Here is a 22,584-nt window from a genome sequence, read left to right as displayed (position 1 = left end):
GATCATTCTGCCCGATGATTTTTTTTTTCTCTATTAACCATTATAATATCGTAGGAAATTTTTTTCGAAGAAAAGGGAAGAAAAAAGGAAAGAAATAAGAATGGAAAAGATGGAAAAAGAAGAGTGTTAACAAGATGTGGAGTTAAAAAGATACGAATTATACGACTCGATAGGGGTGCGAAGGATGGTGGAGAGGGATGAGAAAAGAAAGATAGGGAAAGAAAAGAAAAAGATGAAGAAAAAATAGATGAATAGATAGATGGATAGATAAATAGACAGATAGAGAGACAGGGACAAAGAGAGAGAGAGAGAGAGAAAGAAAGAAAGAAAGAGCAAAAGAAACCTCTAAGATCCTGCTGAAAGAGCAAACGCAAGATTAAACAAAGGAGTGCTGCTCCCGAAGGAGTCTGGGTAAACTAGCGGCAAGAAGAGAGTGGGGAGATACAAAGGGAGGAAAAGAGAAGGATAAGAAGAGAAAGAGGGGGAGGGGCGGGGCGTAGGGGAAAAGGGAGGGGAAGAAAAGGAACGACCGACGTTAGTTTTAACATACGAACTACGGCAAGGTGCGAGTAGGTACGAGCAAACGAAAGGATCAGATGGAGAAGGAAGGAAGGAAGGAAGAAAAGAAAGAAGGAAGGAAGGAAGAGACAAAAGAAGAAAGGAAGGAAGAAAGGAAAGAAGGAAGGCATGAAAGAAAGAAAGAAAGAAAGAAAGAAAAAGAAAAGGGCGATGGTCTGCATATAAAGTGGACGCGAAATGAACCGGGTTACGCCGAGGCGGTATACATAAAAGCGTGTGTCGGTGCCTTCGTACCGAGTTTGCCTGCCTTTTACTCGGGCGTACATTTCGTTTACATAGAATCTGCGCGCGAGCGAGATACTCACGTATACAGATATGTATGTACATTGTGTGTATATACATATATACACACATGTATATATGCCATCAGTTTCTAGACGCACAGAGGATGTACAGGTCGTTTCATTCATCGGTTTAGATTCCACGTATTCTTCGATATTACCTCCGTCGATAAGATAGGGAACTGCCATATTTTTCGTCCATCGAAACACGTTATCAATTTTTCGTATTTTAAATGGTTCCAAAATGATAACTATAATGCAATCCTTGCTAAAACACTCGTTGCGAGCAAATATGGTCCGAAGATAAAAGCACTTATCGCAAGTAGGCCTCATTACCTATTTATCCTTATTAAAATCAGACTCGTATATTATTCTATATCATCGCTTATATCTGTCCAGAGTGATTTTATTCAATGAAATCGTCCGCTTTAATGGCGATAATGGCCGTGCTACCGAGCTTTATCTTGGGACAATGCGTCTGGAGTGTATACGGACGAAGGCTAAGGGACGTCGAACGGAGTAACCACGTCTTATGGGCGTAACTTCGTGCTTTCTAAAAATATCAACTTCGCCTTGTCCCGACGTACGGAGAACGTTTAAGTCGTTTCCTCGACCACGATTATCGTCCTCCCTACAAAATATATTTTCTATTGTGATTTTATAAGTTTCAATAACGCGATATCCAATACGTTTCGAGCTTCATTTTTTAATATACGATGAAATAATCAATGGTGTTATAGTCTACGTTATTGAATAAATTAAACTTATTTCATTTTTATAATGCTTGTTTTTATCTTGGTCGAAATATTCTTGAAATGTTTTTAATATCGTTGAATAATAATATCTCGAATATATAATGATTAAATTGCAAACAAAAAATATATATATATATCAATTGACCATGATATAATTCGTTTTCTTTCTCGTGTTAAAGCAAAATTGCATGAAATGAAACGCCCTGTACGAGCCGGTAGTTTCGTTGTTCGCACAGCACCTCAGTGCGAATAGGAAAAGGTCGGAGCATGGTTAAAAGCGCGCAGGGTGCTCGCAATGGCCGACGATTTTCAACTTTTGCTATCGCCACGCCGAGAATGGAAAATGGAGAATCCCGTCGGCGGGATTCTACCTTAGGATCCTATGCTCGGATTCACGACTGACTATACAACTACATACACAGTACATGTGTTCGTGTATGTATAAAAAAGTATATGTAGAAGCTGAACTCGTTTAGTTTGAAACTTCCTCGAGAGCTTATTTTTTACTCCACCCAATGTTTTTCTTCTCTTTCTATTTCTATTTCCTTTCCTTCCTTTGGTGTCACATTTATCAACATTTGGAATAATTAGAACAGTTGTTCTAGCAGGATACTACGGTGCTTTTGTTTCCTATTAAAATAATAAAAAAACATCATAAAATAATAAAAGAACATATATATATATATATATATATGCATATATATATTCGATATCATTTGACGATGAAAATAACTTTTCAAAACGACATTTAAAATGTACAAATTTAAAAAATTTGTCGGGCGATAATTATTTTATAAATATCTTACGATACGACCGATCGAAATTAAGAGATCCAGTAATATCTTCTTGTAATTACGATCGGATTAATTAGAGATAGCAGGACCCATGTTTCCTCAATTTATAACGAGTAACTTTTCATTGCGAGTCTCGAGAAGAGAGTAGGTATGTTCTCCTTTTTGTGTTTCTGTTTGTGTTTGTGTTTACGTTTGTATACTTGCGTACGTGCATGCGTGCGTGTGAGCGAACGCGCACTCAAGCTCGTATGTGTGTGTGCCTTGAAATCTCGACGGAATGAGAAACTTTCGTTCGCAGCTGCGGCCAGACGTTCTCGTGATCGTTGAAACGTGGCAAGACGGACAGCACGTTGGGAAACGACGCTTCATCTCAACGTTGAAACTTTTAATTCGACGATCCTAACGTTATCGTATCCAACAATTATAATACCATATGTCGAAAGTGACTTTCACGCTCGTCGTAATCGACGAAAGAAATAGCGAATAAGAAAACTAGATATAAGATGTTCACATTCTCCGTATACTTTATTTCAATATATGGAATTTTGCAGTTAAGAACATGTTCAAGTCATTAGGATCTTGCAAATAGGAAAATAAATGAGACGGCACGAGACTAGAATTTCGAGAGATAGATAAAGAGAGAGGAGAAAAGAAAGAGAGAGAGAGAGAGAGAGAGGAAGGAAGAGAAGGGTAAGATACGAGGGGTTGAAGAAGGACCGTCGAAAGTCAGGAAGCTCAGTCATAAATTCTCAATGGCATTTATAGTCGGTCACCTCGCCGCTGAAATTCTTGCTAGATGAGAAAACGGATCGTGCAACGAGCCTCGGTCGTTTACTCCGTTCCAGTATTCCAACTATGAGAATTTCACGTTGGTTAAAGCGATTTAATGCGAATCTACGACCTCGAGAAACGATGGTGAAACGAGGGAGGGGTAGTGGGAGGAAGGAGCAATGGAGAGGAAGGTGGTTGGTATATGGGACCCTATCCGTATTAAATTTATTTCAATTTCCATTGATTTTCATATGAAAATCAAGATAATCTTGCGTAACGCGTACACGTATCACACGGGACATACAAGAAGATAAATGACGAAGTTAGAATATTATATATGTGCTAAAAGTAACAATTCTGATGGCGATAATTTCAACGAGAATTATGTATTGAAAACTTTCATTAATATATAGAATTTATTTGAATAATTTTAAACGATTATTCCTATCTATTATGCGTATGTAAGTAATCGAATGATATATACGATTTTATACGTAGAAAACTTTTATCTAATCGCGTTCGACGTTATTCACGTTTTGCGATATTAACTATCGATAGCAAAGACATCGAATTGTATCACCGTCCTGTCGCATTTACAAATGTTCGTAGCGAAACGTTCGAAGAGGAGAATTTGATTCGATACCGATATCAAAACCCATACACGTTTGACTCTTCTCACGGTTATGTACGTCTGTTTCTCTCTTTTTCTCTGGCTATCTCTTTTTCTTTCCCTTTTTACTTGAAAAAGAGAAACGCTCATCGCGAAGTGCAATACAAACTGGACGATTCGTGGGAGATGTTACAAAGTGCCCGTAAAAATTCCTATCGCATTGCCAATAACAAGGGAGTACTCTTAGCCGGTTTGAGCCAACTCGCGACAAGATTGAATTGGTAAAAATCCATAAAGCTTTCGCCATGGTACGCGGATTGTGGAAATGGGGACGTTTTGTGAGAAAAAGGACTGTGAATTCCGAGCATGGCTTTTACACATGTACTTTTGCTATATAGTACGTCGATCTTCATGATTTCTCTCTCTCTCTCTCTCTCTCTCTCTCTCTCTCTGTGTATATCTGTCTCTCTTTCTGTCTCTCTTGAATCACCGATCGATGGTGATTCATTAAAATACGTGAAACGAATTATTAAAGGATCCTTTTGCTCATCGACGGAAAAAAATAATTTGAGAAAGTATCCAACTCAAAATCTTGCCATCTAACGAGGATTAACATAAATGATACTCTAACAACGACTTAAATGATAAATCATTCGATAAAAAGAATAAAAAAAAAAAAAACGAAACAAAAATCTTTTTCAATATAAAATTTGTAATATAAAATTTTCTTATATCGAAGATCAAATTAATAAATCGGACTGTGATATTAAACTCGGTATTGTCTTAAATTATTCAAAAAATGTTTGACGGGTGAAATCACTTATCACTCGAGATTAATCAATAATCTCATGGTTAACGAGACGCAAAGGGTCGATAAGGGATATCATGGTGGAATCGTCGGACGGACTATCTCGTTGATTGGAACGGCGGTGCGTAAGAAAATTCAACGATTTTATCGGCTTTCGGGCGAGCCCGTGCGACATTGTTCGATCTTTACGACACTGCCGTACGCCGGCCGATCGCGGATTCTCCGGAGCAACGAGATTGCCATGGACTCATTTAGCGTCTACCCAATCTTGGCGGTCGGCTATAGCAAGCGTCGTTTTTAGATTTAACCTACCCAAATATGCAAATCGGCATCGCGCGCGGAGAACTTTGCAGAGAAAGAGAGAAAAAGAGAGGGGTAGAAAGAGAGAGAAAGAGATAGCAGAGATTCCTGAACGAGAATGGCCGATTCGGTTGGTTCGCAAAGAGGGAGAATATAATCCTCGCCTATGGGAGCTTGTGGGCGGCCAAAATGAATCAGCAAAAAGGACATCGGAAACCAGTCCTGCGTGCGCGCGCGCATTACGTTCATTCCTTGTTTTTTCCTGTCCCTCTCTCTTTCTCTCTCTCTCTCTTTTTTCATATTTTTGTCTTTATCATACTTTCGTGACCCACGATGCTGATCGATATCCACGAAAAGGAAGGAAAACGAGAGGGTGCCGTACGATGTCACGTTTATGGATTAGATTATGAATTAGGGTAGTGCTCCTAAGGATAGGAAATGTTCAAAGTGTGCTATTGATAGTTTATTATGGTCGTTTTCCTAAGGGAGGAAGAAAATGGGTCCGTAGAAAAGAAAAAGGAAAAGAAAATAATTAAAAAAGCTGAAATATACGATCGTGGTGGTTTCGAGACGTGGTATCTTCTCGCGTGCTTTCGAGAAATTACGTAGTTACTTAGTTACTTAGTTCGGAGTTGAAACGTGTCGGTTGCTTCGTATTTTTTCGCATTAAGGGATTCAGAAATAGCGACAGTGGCTCGCGTTAGGTTTACGCGTTATTTTCGATCAATGGATGATCGTCGATAATTAATATCGAAAGAGAGTCTTATCGCAAGTAATGTCGCATAGAGTAATGTCGCAACGATAAAAAATACTTGGAATTGGAGAGAGGAAAATGCAAATTAACGATTCTTGACTTGGTCAAGAAAGATCAGACACTATTAGGATAAAAGGGTATTTTTGCTCTCGGCGACTGCTGTTCGACTCGTCCTCGTGATATCGACTATTTCGGTCTCCGAGACATTTATAGCATTAATTCGCTCGAAGAATTTTGAAAAATCAGCGTCACTTAAGAAAATACGCATTACGGTACCTAATAATCGGTGTTGCTGGCTGAAAGCATGATGGCCGAACGAGGCGGAGCTCTTCGCGAATATTTCTGTCGGTGTGGGCAAAGCGAGCAAAAGAGATATCGAGCGAAGATGAAAGAGAAAGAGAGAGAGAGAGAGAGAGAGAGAGAGAGAGAGAGAGAGAAACAGAGAGAGAGAGAGAGAGACCTGAAAAGAACGAAAAGAGGGAGAAGCAGGCAATAACGATCGTTCCTCGATCCGACGAAAAAGAGAATCCGGCGTTCCAATTCCAGTCGTCCTCTCCTTCCTGCTTTAATTAAAATCAGAAGTTGACGACCGGTCGCGGCTTCCCTTTTTACCAAGCAGACCGCGAGAGACATCGCGTTCCCTCCTTTTTACCGAACGAAATTGTTTTTACGAGTCTCAAGTAGCGAGTGAATTCTTTTACGGGGGTCCTCGAGATCGGGCCGGATATGATTCCCTTTAGACTCCCACGCGTTCACGCGAGCCGTACGTTTATGAAGTTATACAATTTTTCTTCCCGCGGGACAGCACTGCGGGGGAGGGAAGAACGAGGAACGTAGCTATCGTATGATTTCGAAACAAACTGGAGGAATAATAAAGACGAGGAACGTTCGTTCCATTTCAGAGTCCTTCTATAAAAAAGAAAAACAAAAAAAAAAGAAAACGAAAAAGGAAAAAGCAAAACAAAAAGGAGACCGTGTAACAATTATTGTCTGAATTATAATCGTTAACATCGATATTCTTTTAATTTTATGCCATTTGAAGTACTTCGAGAGTAATATCTACGGAAATCTAAACAAATGTCTCGAATGATTTACAAACGATATTATCTACTCATTATATATCAAAAAAAAAGGAAAAGAACAAGAAAAGGGGAAGAATAAAAGCACAGTCCGTCCGGCGAACGTTACTTACACACTTGTCTCTTGCACTAATCACAAACTGAAATAAACCAAGCGGATTAAGAAGTCCGAAGACGAGAAATTGAAGATTATTAGCGTGTCTCTCGGTGGAAGGGAGTGCTCCGAACGTTGTATTTACGTAGGAAGGGCTAAAAGAAAATATCATTAGGGAAAGGATGAGAGCTCACTTTTTTTGTCCTCTTTCTTTCTTTTCTTTTTCTTTTCTTTTTTTTTTTAACCATGTAACTATTTACCTCGGACGAAAGAGAGAAAGGCAAAAGAAAAAAAAATGGAAAGGATGAAAGGGGATAACCTCTCTTATTTCTTTCCGGATTCTCTGCTATCAGCAGTCCGTAATTAAGTAACGGATAAAAAGTTATATTAACATCGGCCATCTACTAGCGGCGGTCTTCTCGATCGGGGCTAACTTACTAGTATTTTAAGAACTTTATCATAGCTCCTTTTTTCTCTCGACACTACCCACTCTCTCTCTCTCTCTTTCTCTCTCTCTTTCTCTTTCTCTCTTTTCTGCCAACCAGATTTCTTCTCGGCAATCTCCTTTGCTTCTTTCTCTCTCTTTCACCCTCTTACCGTCGCTCGAAAGGCTGTGAATATGTAGCAACTCCTTTACCGAAGATCGGCCTCCTTTTCAGATAACATTGAATCGTTGTAATAACGTTGAAAGAGAGAAAGAGAAATAGAAAGACAAAACAAAAGAAAGAAAGAGAGAGAGAGAGAGAGAGAGAGAGAAAAGGCGATAGGAATTATTAGAAAAATACTTTTGAGAGTAGGTGCGATTCTATTCGTCGACATTTCACGACCATCGTTGTAACATTTATACGACGCCACGAGAGAATACCTTTTGTCTTTCGGAATAAGAAGATTCTAAAAGAGAGAGAAAGAGAGAGAGAGAGAGAGAGAGATAAAGAGAGAAGTGATAATATCCATTAACAAGATACAACTTCCCTCGACATTTCCTGAGGTCTTTTCTCTATAGGTACAACTTACAATATCCTGTAAAGTGCACGTTGGAAGAGACCCTTATCGTAATTCCTACATCGTTCTGTTCGTATCTGTGCGTAGATACGTATGTATATACCTATCATACTCTTGTTAGTACGAAAAATAAAAGAGAGACAAAGAGAAAGAGAGAGAGAGAGAGAGAGATAAGCGAGAGAACAATAATATTCATTAACAGAGCTCAAAGTTCGAAAGCGGACTTTTCATACAGCGATACCCAACGATAATCGTGATCAGGACCTCGAACATGCATTACTATCTATATTGTCGTGGCTGGGAAACGTGAGCGGGCGAAAGAGGTGGACCAAAAGATATACGGGAAAGGGTGGGAGAGAGGGTGTGTGTGAGAAAGAGAGAGAGAGAGAGAGAGAGAGAGAGAGAGAGAGAGAGAGAGAGAGAGAGAGAGAGAGAGAGAGTGCTTGGATGCGGAGGAAGTCATAGAGAGCCGGTGGAAATAAAGACGAGGGTATAGGTGTCGGGGGATGGACCATTCCCGGTGACCATCCCATGAAACCGAGTGTAGTCCAGGGTATAGTAGACATTCCCCACCACTCGTAGCACGAGGAAGTTTTATTGGGTATAGAGAGAGAGAAAGAGAGAAAGAGAGAGAGAGAGAGAGAGAGAAATGTTATAAGTGGAAGAGCGTGCGAAGCGTACCGCGTGTGCTCTTTCGATGAGGACGCAAGGGGGGAAACGACAAAAAGGGAGATATATATGATGGTTAGGAACGAGGAAATGCTATAACGAAGCCGCACGGTGTGTGCTAGCTTTTCGTATTAAAGGACAGCTGATCGTCCTCGGAATAAAAATAAAGTAAACCCATCTGAGTTGTATAGTCGTATAGTAAAATTATGGGAAAACAAAAATATGTTATCTATTCGTTATATCTTAGTTTTTATTTATTGTAAAATGTATGACAGTGAATTCTTCTGGTAGGAAATATATGTAAGAATAATAAAAGGCAATAAGTATTCGGATTTACATTTTTAACATTTCTTTCGTTTGTGTCTCCTCTCGCACTTACAAATCATAGGAAAGAAACGAACGGGATTCTTATATTCTTTGTGTGCGTGTACGCGTGTATTTCTGTGTGTAAAAGTTACGTAATATTATGTTACACTAAAATACCGAGTGAATGAAAGCTGAGATTATTGTGGAAATTGAAATGTCTCAAAGGCATAGGTAATAGGACGTAAACGTTTCTTTCTTAATTACGTGATTATTCTAACTTTATACGTAGAACGTAGATATATTTCAGTCGCTTGAATGTTTATAAAAAATTAGAAAAAAAGAAAGAAAGAGAAACAAGAAGGAAAAAAAAAAGGATCAGAATATGAAAATTAACCAACTGAGAAATTAGCCATAATGAAACGATCGTTTAATTTTTGATGTAGCGAGACGATAAGATTCGATAAAAAAAATACGAAAAAAGGAAGAAAAAAAGGAAAAAGGAAGAAAGAAAAAGAAAAGAAAAAAAAAGGAATTTATTCGATAGTCAATGAATGCGCTATAGGTAGCAACTATCTAATCTTATGGATATTAGACATACATTATGCATACAATATCGCGTATATGGTGGTCCGTGCTTAGAGCATTAGCTCTATCTTAGCGTCCCCGTGATTCACGTTGCTCGTAAATAACGGCCTAATCCAAGAGCGTTCATTTCCACGGCTATCCTACGGTATGCGCAACTATCCAAGAGCTTTGCGAAGAGGACTAGAGTGCTGCCGTTGCTGGATCGTTGTCGGCGCTTTCTGAACTCTCTCTCTCTCTCTCTCTACCTCTCTTTTTCTCTTTTTCTCTTTCTCGAATATTTCTTCAGAAGTACGACTCTTTTCCCTCTATTTTTCTCTTTTTCGCTATTCGATATTACCATCCAACTTTCGAAGGACGAATAATAAGGAAGATACCAAGAGCTACGAATCGATACATCCGGGTGACGTCTAACCATAAGTGTTAGCCGCAAGGATGACATTCAATATAAAATGTAGAGTAAATTTGAAGCATTTCGTAGTGCTCGATACGCGCCCACGCACGAGGACACAGCAAGAGAGAGAAAAAGAGAGAAAGAGAGAGAGAGAGAGAGAGAGAGAACCGGATACGTTGGAAGCACGTCACGCGAAATAAGATATTATAATCTTGCGGTGAACCATAAATATTATTGCGGCGAGGCCGACGGCATTACCCGATGCTGTAAACTCGTAGAACGTGTTACCTGGGTCAGAATCGCGAAAGAAAGAAGTAATGGTTCTGGTGGTGATGGCTGTGCTAGTAGTACGGTATATGAAGGTGGAAGAAGTGAAAGGGTGGTAGTGATGGTACGCACCCCTCACCGGTTTCGATCCGGCTTCCCTTTTTAAATTCGTTATTAGCTCGATGCTTAAATCCGCCCTTGTTACTTTACAACGTTCGAGTTATTTCAGGGCTCCGAGACTCGCCATATTTGCTTGAGAAAAAAAAGAAAGAAAGAAAGAGAGAGAGAGAGAGAGAGAGAGAGAGAGAGAGAGAGAGAGAGAGAGAGAGAGAGAGAGAGTGTAAATTGCAGGAAGGAAGAACGCTTACACGTACATAATCCTTACCCTCTCACGACATACTCGTGTCTACGTATTCTCATTCTTTTATATCTATATTTTCTATAGTAAACGTATAGTATTAAGTCGGAGATGCAATAGATTGAAGTTCTTAAAAATCTTGTCTACCCCACGAGGGTAGTTATCGCCGGATATCCATGCCTTTTTAGTTTCCTCTCTAAATCGACGAAAATATTTCCTCGACGAAAGAAATCGAATAAAATTGGTATCAAGAGCGAGCTGCAGTCGAGTATTCGCCGGGAGCATAAGTAAGTAGGTAAGATTTCCATTTGCTTTCCTTTCATTTTGCGTCTCTATCTTTTTCTATCTCTCTTTCCCTCTCTCTCTCTCTTTTTCTCTTTTTCTCTCTTTCCATGCATAGGTATCTTTTCCGCAAAGCTAACGACGATCGTTAAGAGTCTTAAAAAGAAGGAGACGTCGTAAAAAGTCATTAATTAAGAGAACGCGACTAGCGAGTCTCGCAATGGGTGGTCGACATTCGATGAACTTCGAAGAACAAGAAGTTCTTTTCTCTCTTTCTCTCTCTCTTTATGAAGGACATTGAAATTGTTTCGCATAACCTATCCGAGAGAGCGCTTTTGTTTTGCTTCAACGTTATACCAGGTTGCACTCTCAAACTTCGAGAACGTTTCCATCTCGAGGCTAACGATCGTTTCGGTCACGCAATGATATATAAACGGTGGTGCTCCGTGGAAACATCGAAAAAGCACCTTCGGCTTTCTTCGCGATAGCAACGACCACTCCCTAAATCCTAAAGCGTAGGTAAGTAACTACCTACGTGGATACCAAGGACGTGTTCCTTTGGAAATAAAGGATTTACTACGAAAGTAGTGGGAGTTCGTTCTTTTTTTTCCCTTTCTTTTCTTTTCTTTTTATCTACTTTTCTTTCTTTTTTTCTTTTTTATTCCCTCCTGGACTTTGGAAATTATTGATATTTATCTCGTTATATCGTTAACCTTAAATCATTAGATACTATTTATAACGAAGAAGGATAAAAAAGGACTAAAGTCTATTCTCTACGTCATGAAATATGTGCCGGAGGTGAGAATACACGATGTTGGCTTTGTTATCTCTCAACATGTGACCTGTCAAGGCTGAAAGTCCTAGAGATAGTAACACTCGAGTGGATTTCTCTTTTCTCTCTCTCTCTCTCTCTTTCTATATCTCTATATATCTCTCGTGTACGTTCAAAAGCTCACTCGGCGTCTGTTTTCCGTCGTTAAATATGATTCCGAAGTCGAACACGATGTATGGTTTTCGTCCGTCTTATCGAAATCATTTGAGACAGAAACTTCTTTTCTTTTTAACGTTTTCTTCTTTTTCTGTTTTTCTTCTTTTTTTCTCTTTCTTTTCTTTTTTCAAAAGGGCAAAATAGAATAAACACGGAAGAGAAGTTTAGTACGTTTTTAGCCCTACGAATATATCCGGCTTACTTTTAACATGCGACGCATCGTTCGGTGCTATACGACGGGAAGAGTAAACAGGGTGAATTATACAAGATGGATCCTATCCTCGTATCTCCAGCTCGTACTTCCATCGTCGAAAACATTGCACGTTGGTACGCACTCGTTACCCCGCGCTTATTTAAATCGCACCTCCCCTTGCTCTTATTTCCAGTCGACACCAACGAAGTCTTTCTCTTTCTCTTTCTCTTTCTCTTTCTCTCTCTCTCTCTATCTCTATCTCTCTCCATCTCTTTCGCACCTAAACTATACTAGAATTCACGGTGTTTCATGCATCCGAGAATAAGCACAACCGTATTTTCCTGGAGGATACGAGAAAAGCAATGCAGGAGGACATTACAATGTGGCCGGTTGTCTCTATTCCATGTAGAGGGTGTCCCTTGCGACAGTAAAGTACAAATATCGCAGGATTACACATCTATGTATATCGACAAATACATACATTGAAATAGAGAACACGAGAGAAACAGAGAAGAAATACACGAAAGAGAAACAGAAACAGAGAGAAAGAGAGAAAGAACAATATTCCTTTCTTTCTCTCACTTTTATTTTTTTTCTTCCCTCTATCTCACCGTGAAATGAAACTGCGGATGCATACTGTTCTTTCTGTTCCTCTTTTTCATCTACCCTACTCTACCCTTCCCCTTCCTTCTTCTCGGCTCGTCCCACTGCTCGTCCAAAGCTGTTTCTTTCCTCGTCTTTCTCTCCCTCTACTTCTCTCATTCTCTCTCTCTCTCTCTCTCTCTCTTTCTCTATCTATCTATCTATCTTTCTCTGTCTCACTCTCACTCCCGTCTTACCCGAGCGAGCCACACGAGAATACATATTTTACAGGCATTCATGATGGCCGCCGCGCATCTGTGCGAACCTGTCTGCCCGGCTGCTCGGTTCGTAGGCTCGCCCCTTCCACCAAACGGAGACTTCTCGTCGGTCCTTCTGACCCCTCTCCCTTCCTACGAGTCCTCCCCTCCCTTACCATACTTTCCTCCCCTCTTTCTTCCCCTTCTTCTTTCGCTTCTTCCTTTTCTTTCCTTTTCTTTTTTTTCTTTTCTTTTCTTTTTTCTTTTTTCTTTTCTCCTCCTACTTCTTCTTCCTCCTCTTCTTCTTCTTCTTCTTCTTCTTCTTTTTGTTTCTTCTCTTTCTCCCTCCTCAAGGGGATACTCGAATGCAACATCCTAAACGTGGCGCTGCATCCACCTCGTCCCATGGACTACCTCGCTCTATCGAGTGTACGCGCTCTTTTATACCTTTCTATCTATACTCGAGGTTTGCAATTAAGCGAACGTAAGTAAGTACTTAATCTCGTTGCCGATCTCGAGTTGAGTTAAAGTATTTATTATCTCTCTTCGACGATTACTTTCTTTTCCTCTCGACTCCTTTTTCATTCTTTTTTCTTTCGTTCTTATTTTCTTACTTTTTTATTTATTTATTTGTTTGTTTGTTTGTTTGTTTTATTCTTTTGTTGGAGTTTACGTATCGAAGAAATTCAAAATCATTATGAGAGGTTGGTCATTTCTTTTTCATTTTCACAATTTTCCTTTCTTTTTGTTCTTACCATTGATATTACTCAGGATAGAATTATTTTATCCTACGAAAGAATTTTAATAATGTTTCTGTGAAAGTTACGAACGTTTTTTAAATTCATAGAAGACGAACTAAACGGAATAAAATACGATTTCGTCGAAGCATCTCTTACGGTAATCGTAACATTTGCGTCCCTCTCTAATCGGAGGATTTTCTTTTTTGCGGAAGAATAAATCGTACGATACGAAACGTCCGCGTTCTTCGTCCTCCTGCTGAATAGAGAGGATGCAAGCGGCAAAGAGATCTCTCTAAACCGAAATTACGTAGCCAGTAATTGCGTAATAAGGCTTTTACTACTACCAGTAGGTAAGTACTATTAGTTGAACACGAGAAACGGTATCGCGAGTCGAGTAAAGAGAAGTAATAACGATCGAGAACGTAAATACTTAGGTACACTTGCTCTTGTAGACCGACCGTTCTTTTCTACGTACACATACATTCTTATGGGACTCGTGCTCGTACCGAGTCATTATTATAATTACCAAAGACCTCAAAGACTTATGTAGGTATCTTACATCCATTCGGTCATTACTCTGCTGCAACATTATTCCGCTTGCCTCTTTCGTATCTTTTTTTTTTCCTTGCCTCTCTCTCTCTCTCTCTCTCTTTCTTTTTCTCCTTCACTTTTTCTTTTTTACTCGTTCGTTTTTCGAGTTTTACGACAGTTTACCGAGCGATGCGCAAGCCAAGTTATTGGCCAACGATTTTAGCGTAGCCACCTTGCTTATGACTACATTCGAGGCACGAAGCTTCGAAAGAGAAGGAGCGAGAGAAAGTGTATATATGAGAGATAGATAGATAGATACATGGATAGATAGATAAAGAAATAGATAAAAAGAGAGAGCCAGGGATCGAATTTTCTACCATAGCCTCATTCTTTTTTCTTCTTAGTCAAGCCGACCGATTAAGTTCCGAGAGTTACCATAGTAGACGATCGTACTTTGTAATATGTGATATCGCTTAACTAGACGTCACGAATCTCTGGACGTGCTCACTCTCTTTCTTATTCTCTTTCCTTCTCTACTCCTCGTATTCTAGAGTTTCCACTTCGTAGAAATTTCAATATTGCGCCCTTTCTCTCTCTTACCTTCGTTTAAACGATCGTTCGATAAGGAAGATAGAGAGAGACAGAAAAAATTTTACGATTGACTAAGGCCAAGGTCGTAGAAGCAATCTCGAAGAGTTTTAATGGCGTTTAGAATTCCCAAAGTTATTGGACGTCGTTCGAATCGAAAGCGTACACACTTTCTCAACTTATCGATATTATTTTTAATTATTCTTTGCGAGTTCTACGCGACAAAATCATTCGTTCTCGCGTAGAACGAAGAAAAAAAGGCTTTTTCTTCTATTCACTCAAAGTTCGTTGAAATATTTTTTAAAGTTATCCAAAAGCACGTTTTACCTGTCTCGATTCGCATTCATAAAAGTATCCCCCTTTTGCCGAATACTCCGAGGAAGCACGATTTTCACTCCGTTAGTCGCCTCGTAAAATACACTTTCCGGGTGTCCAACCATTGTGAGAGAGGCGTTTAACGTTTTAACTATGACTAATAAAATGCGGAAGGTAGGTAGGCCGAGAGTTACCTGTTGGCGAGTTCTCCGTCTAACTGTAAAAAGATAAATCATATTGGAGTATGGTCGAGTCGAAATTTAATATTTTTGTTTTTCTCTTCTCTCTTTTTTTTTTTCTTTCTCTATTTCGATAAATTCGACACTTCGTTCTGCTAATCGAGCTAAACGGAGTATCGTAAAAAAAAAAAAAATAAAAAGAAACAACGAATACTAACATAAAGAAATCGTTTGGTAAATGACGAAAAGGACAAAAAATTTGTCGAACTAATATTTCTTTGTTTCCATCTTGATCTAGGTACGATATCTATCCACTACGTTGCAACGTTTTGAAATGGTCAAAGAACGAAGGTACTGCCAACGAATAGAATCAAATATATCGAGCTTAACGTTGGATCGATTCGCTCGAATTCCTCTTTTAAAGGACATCAATACCCGATGCTCGCACAAGAAGCTCCCGCGTCCGCAAAGATCCGCTTGAGGGTAACCCCTACAGATGGCAGCAGCAAGCAAGATACTTTGCGTCCGAATCGAAAGGTACAACATTTCTTATTATTTAACTAAATTTGTTCGATCAGTTTTGGATGGTTGGATTAATAGAAAGATCGATTTATTATTAGATCCAAGTAAATCAATGTAACTTTTATTGTCGCTTGAACTTTTTTGCTACTCCTCTTTTCTTTTTTCTCTCTGTCTTTCTTTTCCTTTTTGCCTCTATAAAAATTTATCGAAGTCGATATTTGACGTGGTATACGAACAAAGTGGTATAAAATGTCACTGTGTTCAAATCGATCGAATACTTCATCGATTATTTAATTACAGATTTAATTATGCTTGATAAAACTATCATTACTTTTGAGAGCTAGCAATTATTTCATTGAAGTAATATTATTTTCGTTTCTTTTTTTTTTTTCTTTCTTTCATCGATACGCAAACCTAATTCGCGACTTTTTCGTTTATCTATCTCGCAGTGTAAGACGATTGCTGACTAAGATGAAGCAAAAGTAGTCCCGTTTCTTCTTTTACCGTTTCTCTCGAAGCCTCGTAAAAAGGCTATAAAAATCGAGCAATGGCACGAGCGGGGCACGCTTCCTTCTGAAAGCTCGCGCCTAAATTTTCCATCTCGCGTGATTCGAAATACGCATGACAATAAAAAAAAAAGTATATAGATTTTTTTTTTCTATACATCACAAGACAGAATATATTAGGACAAAAATTAAACATTGAACGTGTAAGCATCATCGTTCGTTATTTAGAACTCGTTCGAGTACACTTTACGTAAAATTATTTTTGACTTATTTTTTACTAAATAGCTTCTAATAGGAAGAAACAGATACATAAAAACGATCGTCACGGAATAACATAACAATTTCTCATGATATACGTAGCGACTAGTGCGATTAAATACATAAAAGAAAATAAAAAGAAAGAAAAAGTAAGAAAGAAAGAAAAAAAAAAAAGAGAGAAAAAGCAAATTCGACTTCTGATCTATTCTTGTCCACAGATAGAAGAGAACGCAGCAGTAAATGCCTCCGCGTGGTCGTCGAAGTGCAAGCAAAGGCAAGGCTGCCGCACGAATTAATAATTCTCCTTGGCGTCGAGTTACATGGGCGAATGCGAATCGAATGGTCGAGAGGGAGAGTCTGTGTCTCGTGCAATGCAGAACAAAGAGGGAAAAAGTAGGAGAAGAAGAGGAGGAATGACATCGGAGCGAGAACAAAAAAGGAAGAAAGAAAGAGATAGATAGATAGATAGAGAGAGAGAGAGAGAGAGAGAGAGAGAGAGAGAGAGAGAGACGTCAGTGGCCAGGGGACGAAGCATTTGCCATAAAAGGCCGCATGGTGGCGCCAGGGTACGCTATATCCAGGGGTAGCGAGCAGCTAGTGGTGGTGGCAGTGGTGGTGGAGGTGTCGCGCGCACATTTTCCACTCCAATCGTCCAGGACGGAGGGAGACGATAAGCTGGGGTAGTAAAGCGAGAGAGAGAGAGAGAGAGGGAAATAGGGAGGGAGAGAAGGAGACAGAAAGAGAGAAAGATAAAAAGATAGAGAGAGGGGTAGCTCGATCCTGCGCGTTATCAAGAGTCGCCCCTCCGTAGATTCCACCCCGACTCGATGTAATTCCACTGTAGAGGCATCTATACTCTTTCTCGTGTATATGTGTGTGAGCATGCGAGCGCAAGGACGACAACACAACGACGACGACGACGACAACGACGACTATGACGACGACGAGGAGCGTCGGCGTCGTAAGCGCAGCCCGGTACCGAGCATCTCCCTCTTTTTCTATCCTATTCTTTCTCCGTCTCTCTGTCTCTCATACGTTCACAGGGAGCTCACAGGAAGATTCGTTTTTCTCGTAGTCTTCGTTGCGTTGTTCCCGGGAGAAGTAGGACGAGGGTCCTCTCGGAGGATGAAATCTCGGTATTGGTAGTAGTAGTAATAGTAGTGGTGGTGGTGGTCGTAGTAGTGGTGGTGGTGGTGGTGGTGGTGGTGGTGGTGGTGGTGGTGGTGGTGGTGGTGGTGGTGGTGGTGGTGGTGGTGGTGGTGGTGGTGGTGGTGGTGGAGGAGAAAACCGCGAAGGACACGAGGAGAGACAGAGGACGGACAGGAAAGAGCCTTCGATATCATCGTGACGCCGCCTCGGGCGCCGCGACGCTGCCAGACGCCGACAGTCGAACGCGAGACGCGTCACGGTTCGAGCTAGCGCGACGAGTCCTCTTCGAATCGGCTGCTTCCTCTTTCTTCTCTCCACTTACTCTCTCTCACTCACTCTCTCTCTTGTACATTCTCTGTCTCTCTTTTGTACACTCTTTCGCTCTTTGTTTCTCTCTCTCTCTCATTCTCTCTCTCTCTCACTCTGATGGCTCGTCGTCTCCTTCCTGCCACCACCGCCACCATCGTTGCCTCTGCCTCTACTGCTACCGCTGATCTTGCAGCAGTTCGCGAATGGAGTCGCGGCACATCCACCGTGAACGTCGTTCGAGGTATGCGGCTCGGCTCGGCTTGACTCGACTCGACTCGACTCGTCTCGTCTCGTCTCGTCTCGTCTCGTCTCGTCTTGTCTCATCTCTCGTCTTATCTTCTTACTTCCTACCTCGTTGGATTTTCTCGGAAGAAAAAAAAAAAAAGAGATAAGCGTAATAGTTCCGCGCGTGAGGAAGCTATTTCGAAAGATTCCTCGACTTTTGACACCAATACAATGGGGACGAACTATCGAGAACGTCGACAAAATAATGGAACGAACGACCACACGTCAGGTCAGTCAGTCAGTCAGCTCTCTCGCCGTATATAGGTATCTTTTCATAGAGATTCTCTCCCCCCTCCCCTCTCTACCGATCGATTTTCCCTCGTTTCCCTTCGAATTTCGACTAGAGAGCGCCTAAGCGCTCGGACGTGCAACGAGCGTCACCGATACGCGTGCCAGTATCGATCGGCTCTTACCTCAAGCTAACTCGTAGTATTTCGTGGGAACGACTACTCGCGATCCCCCAAACAGCAGGCAACCGGTCCGACATTGCTGCACATTGGGTGTCCTTACTCTACTCGCGAACGTATTCCACGTATACCTTGAAAATCTTATCGTTACTCGATTAAACATCCAAACCAATTTTATTTCTTTTTGTTTTATTTTTATTTTTGTTTTTGTTTTCATTTTCATTTCTATTTTCATTCTTTTTTTTTTGTTTCTTAATTCCTTTATTTTTTAAACTTTTTTCCAACTTCTACCAAAGATAAAGATAACGATTGTTTCTTTTCTTTTTTTTTGTTTATTTACAGGAGATCCAGGAAGTAATCGCACCTATTCCAAAGATCGTCCGAACGAAATGAAGAAGACACTTACCTGATGAGCAGTCAACTGAAGGAGAGCGATAAAGCTGTCTTCCTCGTAATACAGAGGAAGTTGAAAAGAAATCAGGGCCGTCCTTTGAACGATGATCAGCAGTTTCTAGACTCAGAGATATTATTATCTCGGGCTGTTGCATGACAGTATCAAACGACCTTGGATTCGATCAGCAAACATCTTCCAATCTTCGACGACGCTCGATGAAGTTTCGACGAAGTATGTGAAACCCCCTGTACGTATACTGAATGTATCCTGAGTGTATTCCTGTCCGGTATACCTTCAGTATACGTAACAGGAGGCTACACCGGTCTACGATGGATCTCTCTCTTCGATTGGATCATCATCATCCTCGTCGTCCGGATCGTATCTTCGTAATCGCTTAATCATCTTCGACGTAACACTTCTATAATTGATTTGTGCGCAATTAGACATTAAGTCGATCGCGTAATTAGAAAATAGACGTTGTATATACTCGTGATCGTTTATATAAGAGAAAATTAAACATTGTACTAGGTTAAACTTGATAAACCGATGTATCCGTTTCGTATGCTCCTCGAATGTAATTTCTACGATTTGTTCTTGTCGAAACAATTCTGATCTTTCTTTATCAGCTAAGAGTTATATATTAAAACCGAAGATTTATTTACAATGTAAGTACTTTTTAAGAGAGCTTATAAAAACGTGCGTGATAATATTATTATTTTTGCGTTCGCGTGACCTTTCTATCAACGAAACTACATGGACATGAATTAATTCTTATCGAACGACGAATGTAATAAAAATCGACGTCTACGTACTTAAATACGATGCTTTGCGCGAGGCACAACATGCGTGATTAATGATGATGAATATTTGAATAAACTCTACGTTAAATTGAAAGGTTCTGCTTCAATCGTTTTAACACACCCACTGCGAAGACTTTAAGAATCGATTTGAGAAACGCGTTCGTGCGTTCGGAACGTTTTCCTAAGACGAACTCGATCTACGAGCTCCGTCCGTTGACGAACAGTATAATTCTTGGTGTAGTTATACTAGACTGTTAAATTAGAGATTCGCTCGGGTTCCATAATAGTCATCATCTAATCGTCGACCTACGATTACGTAATCCTAATCGCTCTTACGTCATATATTACTCGTAACGTTAGGCCACGGCGAGAACATATCGTCGTTGCTCGTTAGAATGAACGTAGAGACATACGTAGAACGTATACTACTTACTCTCTCGACGTTGTACGTTTTAATAGACGTCAATCGAGATAGAAGAAGCAAGTTTGTCTGATCGAACAAACAAGTAAATAATAATCATCGATTGCACTCTCTTTACCGACGCGACCAAATTAAACGGGTCTGTGATTCGTTTCTATGCACTTTGCACTTTAGTTATGTTACACTGTACTATGATTATAGTTTCTTTTTTTTTATAGAAGATATACGGAGAGATAATGTGAATGGAAAACTGGACGTTGTAAAAAATTTGGAAACGATGGGACGTACCGTGAATAGAATTTTTCACTTTCTTAGCGACGTTCACGAAGAAAAAAAAAACTGAAAAGAAATGAAAAGAAAAGAAACTTGTTTTAACGACATGTACGACGAAAAATACGATTGAAAGAGAAAGTTCGTTCTTTAGTTACCTTTTTCAAAGGGGTAAAAAGGTAGCTCGTAGGTAAAATTGGGAAAAAGGGTTGGAGAAAGCGAAGAACATCCCCCCCTCCTCTTCGATAAAAAGGGTAAAAATTTAGAAAGTTGGGAAAACTAGTCGGAGAAGGGATAGGTACGAATGTTTTGTCGTGCTAACGAAGAAACTTCGAAGTTGTTCAGTTTGCTTAAACTCGTGTTCGGACGAACTAGTGTTTTATCGTTGCGTTGTCAGGTTTATTCGAAATCTTAGAAAAATTAGGCCGTGTCGAGGGATGTTACAAGGTGAGTCCATTTTAAAAAATAACACTCGGTCGAATCTTGTCGAAAACATTAATACGTTCCTAATCGTTTATAAGACTCGTTAATGTCTAATATAAACTGATTATTTGTTTATTTTTTCTCTTCTTCTATCTACTTATTTATATCTATTAGTCTCATTTCCTTTCGACATCGTGCATAAGTAAACATACGGTCGTTTTAAAATCATTGATCGAACGTCAATCGATTCGATACCGAATTAATTTTTATCCTTCGTAAAAGTTGGAACATTACGAGAATTTCCCCATTGATTTATAAATTCCATGTAAATTCAAATTTTAAAAGGAATACAAGCGTGTTACGTCTTGGCGATAATACTCGAGAATTTCGCGAGATGTAAGTATCTATAAAAATGTGCGGTATATTGAGGCACTCAAACAATGTAATTATTTTAAAAGCCTATGGGTTCTTGGTAGAGAAGGATTTAACGCGAAAGAAAGAAAGGGACATTGTTTGAAGGAAGATGGAGATAAAAGAAGAAGGGAAAAAAAATATAGAAAGGGGATTAAAGAAGAAATGCCGACGGAGAAAGAGCGAGAGAGAGAGAGAGAAAGAGACGAATAGAAAAAAATATGTTTCACTGTCTCTCTCGTTCTAACATAAGAGTATCTTTCATCTCTGTCTCTCTTGTCGGCCAATGAGTCGTCGTCCTCTTTTGGTGGCCCAACCCTCGGAGCAACATGGCCGCATCGTGCGAAACGAAGCTTAAGTAAGAGTTAGGTCAAGTTAGGCAGGTCCTTCTGGACCGTAGTTCTAGCTCGTTCGAGAGGGAGCAAGAGAGAGAGAGAGAGAGAGAGAGAGAGAGAAAGAGAGAAAGAGAGAAAGAGAAGGAAAGTGAGGGAGATGGAGAGAGAAAGAAAAAGAGAAAGAGAGGCGTGTTACAAACGGGCGATGCCTGTATGGAAGAGTCGGAGAAGGGTGGCGCCGTGTAGTCAGCCATCATGGGAGATATCGTGGCAAAGAAAATGCAGCATCCGCGTCTCTTTAGTGTTCGAAAGACTTTCTTCGTCTAACCGATATGTACCTAGCGATGTTTGTTTTATAAAATGATGCTCGAATTAATTCTTTCGAATTTCGATATGCGGTTAAAATTTTGCGCACGCGAGTGACAAGTGCAAAGTCGAAATTTTCAAACCGATTCGGCACGTATTACTAGCGGGAGAGAAAAAGAACGAAACAGAAAAGAAAAAAGAGGGAGAAAGAAAGAAAAAAGAAAACAAAGAAAAGAGAAAAAACAAAGAAAAGAGATATCGAGAATTAATTCGAACAAAATTTCTTACGGAAGGTACGCCTTTTTTTTCTGTTTATCGTAGTTTTTTCTTTTCCTTTTTTTTTTTTTTACTTAGGATATTTTTTCCTTTTGGTTTTGTTCCTTTTTTTCTTTTTCTTTCTTTTTTTTTTTCTTTAATGCCAAGAGGAATGATAAAAGCGTGATGTTCGTTATTTGACGCTAATATTGTTCTTCTCAAAAGTATAAACTCGCCTCTTATTTGAGAAATTTTTTTTTTTAATATATATACACACACCTATATATCTATAAAATAATAAAAAAAAAATACTTGTCATACGTATAAGTATCTACCCGAGTACATACCCTCAAAGACGAAACCGTGTGCCTTGATTGCGATTCTGTTATATACAGGCGATAATTTAAGCTTAACGATTTAAACTTATAACAACTTAACGGATTTCGTGGTATTAAGAATGAAGTGAGACGATAAT

At 39.8% G+C, this 22,584-nt stretch overlaps 1 protein-coding gene and 2 long non-coding RNA genes across 6 annotated transcripts in view; 2 read left to right on the top strand and 1 right to left on the bottom strand.

The window, feature by feature from the left end:
- Nucleotides 1-16,894, top strand: part of LOC127063335 (uncharacterized) — a 61,458-nt gene extending 44,564 nt beyond the window's left edge. For both annotated transcript variants that reach the window (XR_007781322.1, XR_007781323.1), the window contains exons 2-3: nucleotides 15,357-15,595; nucleotides 16,563-16,894. This is a non-coding gene — a long non-coding RNA (uncharacterized LOC127063335). The remainder of the gene's footprint in view (nucleotides 1-15,356; nucleotides 15,596-16,562) is intronic.
- The window catches only part of LOC127063331 (uncharacterized), a 283,945-nt gene that overhangs the window by 166,424 nt on the left and 94,937 nt on the right, over nucleotides 1-22,584 (bottom strand). The window lies entirely within an intron of this gene.
- On the top strand, nucleotides 17,623-19,782 carry LOC127063334 (uncharacterized). Its single transcript, XR_007781321.1, has 2 exons — nucleotides 17,623-18,316; nucleotides 18,837-19,782. It is a non-coding gene; the product is annotated as an uncharacterized LOC127063334 (long non-coding RNA).

This window comes from Vespula vulgaris, chromosome 4 (assembly GCF_905475345.1).
Source record: "Vespula vulgaris chromosome 4, iyVesVulg1.1, whole genome shotgun sequence".
In the NCBI taxonomy this organism is placed as follows: domain Eukaryota; kingdom Metazoa; phylum Arthropoda; class Insecta; order Hymenoptera; family Vespidae; genus Vespula; species Vespula vulgaris.
The sequence above is the reverse complement of the archived record's forward strand: the minus strand, read 5'-3'. Positions and strand labels throughout refer to the sequence as shown.